The following is a 3,127-nucleotide window of genomic DNA, read 5'->3' as shown; positions in this document are numbered from 1 at the left end:
ACATAGAAAAATCAACTCAATATGGATTAAAGAGTTAAATAGCCAATGGGATTACATCAAACTAAAAAGCTTCTGCACAACCACGGCAACACTGATCAGAATGAAAAGACAATGCACAGAATGGTAGAAAATATTTGCAAGCCATACATCTGATGAGGGGTTAATATCCAAAATATATAAGTAACTCAAAGAACTCAATAGCAACATACCCAAATAATCGAATCAAACAGTGGGCAAAAGACCTGAACAAACACTTCTCAAAAGAAGATATACAAATGGCCAATGGGTATATCAAAAAATGCTCAACATCACTAATTATTCAGGAAATACAAATTAAAACCACAATGAAATACCATTTTACATGTGTTAGAAATGCTATCATCAAAAAGATGAAAGTTAGTAAGTGTTGGCAAGGATGTAAAGAAAAGGAAACACTTGTAAACTGTTAGTGGGAATGTAAATCAGTACAGTCATCGTGGAAGACAGTATGGAGGTTCTTAAAAAAATTAAACATAGGATGACTACATGATCTAGCAATCCTACCTTCTGGGTATATATCCAGAGGAAATAAAATCAGTATGTTGAAGAGATATCTGAACTCCCATGTTCATTGCAGCATTATTTATAATAGCTGAAATATGAAATCACACTAACTGTCCGCTAATGGATGGATAAAGAAAATGTGGTATATATATAAACAAGGAAATACTATTCAACCTCAAAATAGACGGAAATTCTGTCATTTGTGACAATGTGGATGAACCCGGAGGTCATTATGCTAAGTGAAATATGCCAGGCACAGAAGACAAATAAAACATGATCTTACTTATATGTGAAATCTAAAAAAGTTGAACTCATAGAAGTAGAGAGTAGAATGGTGGTAACCCGGGCCTGGGGCTGGGGGTGGGGATGGGGAGATCTTGGTCAAAGGGTAGAAAGTTTCAGTGAGAAGGAGTAAGTTTTGGAGATCTACTGTGCAGCCTGGTAAGTACAGTTAATAATAATGTACGGTACACTTGAAAACTGCTAAGAGATATTTTAAATGTTCTCACCACAGAAATGGTAAGTGTGTGAGGTGAAGGCTGTGTTAATCAGCTGGATCTAGTTATTTGACAAAAGCTTCTCCTCCTTTTATTTTGGTAAAAATAATGTAGTGCAATAATTTGTATTCAATATAGCTATTAAGGTTCAACAGTAATGATTATTTACTGCTAAATTCAGATACAAGATATGCATAATTCCCCCACTTCATCATTCTCTTTCTCCCTCAGAAAAACTTATTAACACGAATGAGAATTTCTTTGTTTAAGGAAAACCTTTATTTCCCTCTGACTTGTAAAGCTCAATGACTTTGCCACTGCACTGAATCTTGAGTCCAGTCTCACGATAAGAACCGCCCCCTGCCTCCCCCTACCTCACCTCTCAAACTGCTCCTGGTAACACTTCATTAGGAGCAAAAACTTTCTCGAGACAAATCTCACAAATGATCAAGAGAGTTTCTATTGAGACATATAGATCTCTGATCTAAATGTCCTGAACTCAATGAGTATAGATGCACTATTTATTTTCACTTACTCAGCCTTTCAAAATGTACTTAAAATATCAACATTGTTACAGCAAAGACCACTAGTGGTTTCCTCAATTAATGTCTGGATGCATGAAATTCTTTGTCATACTTTGATACTTTTAAGCAAAAAGGGCATGCTAATTCTCAATTATGGAAAATAATAAAGGGTTTTTTTGAGACAAAAATTTTGAGACAAAAATGGATACTGCAAAAGAGTTAACCAGTAATTTTTTTTTTGTTTTAATGTTGTTGAACTTCTCAATAGAAAAAAAGCAGGCAGAGTTTCTGCCGATCTCACTGTGGGGCACACAGACTGAAATTTAGTCTCGTATTGATATGTAAATATTAAAAAATGCATATGTTTTTTTCCTTTATTCCTTCTCCAAATCTGATGACAAGCAAAGATCTTAAATTGCATGCACATATTTATGTGTCACATGTGAAAACTGTTCATGTCATCTGGATATCAGTCAGTCAGCAAAATGAAAAGTAGATTTGACAGGCCAGATCTGGAGGCTCATAAATGTAGATTTCCTTCAAAGAACAAAGACCTAAGCAGTGTTCCTAACAAGGAAGATCCTGTAGACGTCTCCAGTTTATCTTCTATATTTGCACTTGTGAGATCATTAGTCAACTGCATTATTTATCTCCTACACAAAAGTATTTCAAGGTCTGTGGGAGTTTTCTCCAGTTAAGGTTAATCGATATTTATTACTCTGAGTTTACAGCTTCCCAGATGCTTAAGTTGGTGAAGACTTTTTTGTTTTTAATTTAAGAAAAGAGTTCTTTATTTGTCCCCTTTCAACCATTCTTGAAGACTTGAAGTCACATGACTATTAAAAATGATGAACAGAGAGACTTAGATTTTCATTGAATGTCTCTGAGAAACATCTGCAGCAGAGCATATCATGGTAAAGCAAGAATAAGGGAGGAATGTTAACAGGTTTAGGCTTTGAAACTTAGTATGTTTCCCCTGAACCTTTTGAAAACCCATAAGCTCTACATTTAAACTGAGGAGAATTACAATGTAATTTGTTCAGCTAAATAAATCATTTATACAGGAGGAATAATATTTGTGCTAAGCTCTAATTTACCATGAAACAAAGAGCTAGATTTAATATAATTGTGTTTCTGCATAAAATAAAATCTATACATATATTTTGTCCTAAAAATAAGTTATTAAGGCCGGACGTGGCAGCTCACGCCTGTAAGTCCAGCAGTTTGGGAGGCCGAGGCAGGTGGATCACCTGCGGTCAGGAGTTTGAGATCAGCCTGGCCAACATGGTGAAACCCCATCTCTAGTAAAAGTACAAAAATTAGCCGGGCATGGTGGCACATGCCTGTAATTCCAGCTACTTGGGAGGCTGAGGCGGGAGAATCGCTTGAACCTGGGAGGCAGAGGTTGCAGTGAGCCGAGATCGCGCCATTGTACTCCAGCCTGGGTAACAACAGCAAAACTCAGGCTCTAAATAAGTAAATAAATAAATAAGTTATTAAGCAAGCTTCTGGGCTTCCATGAGACTCTGGGTTGCTACTACAAATGCTCCAGACTAAACTGGA

Source organism: Macaca thibetana, chromosome 17 (genome assembly GCF_024542745.1).
Source record: "Macaca thibetana thibetana isolate TM-01 chromosome 17, ASM2454274v1, whole genome shotgun sequence".
NCBI lineage: Eukaryota > Metazoa > Chordata > Mammalia > Primates > Cercopithecidae > Macaca > Macaca thibetana.
This window is presented reverse-complemented; position numbering follows the sequence as displayed.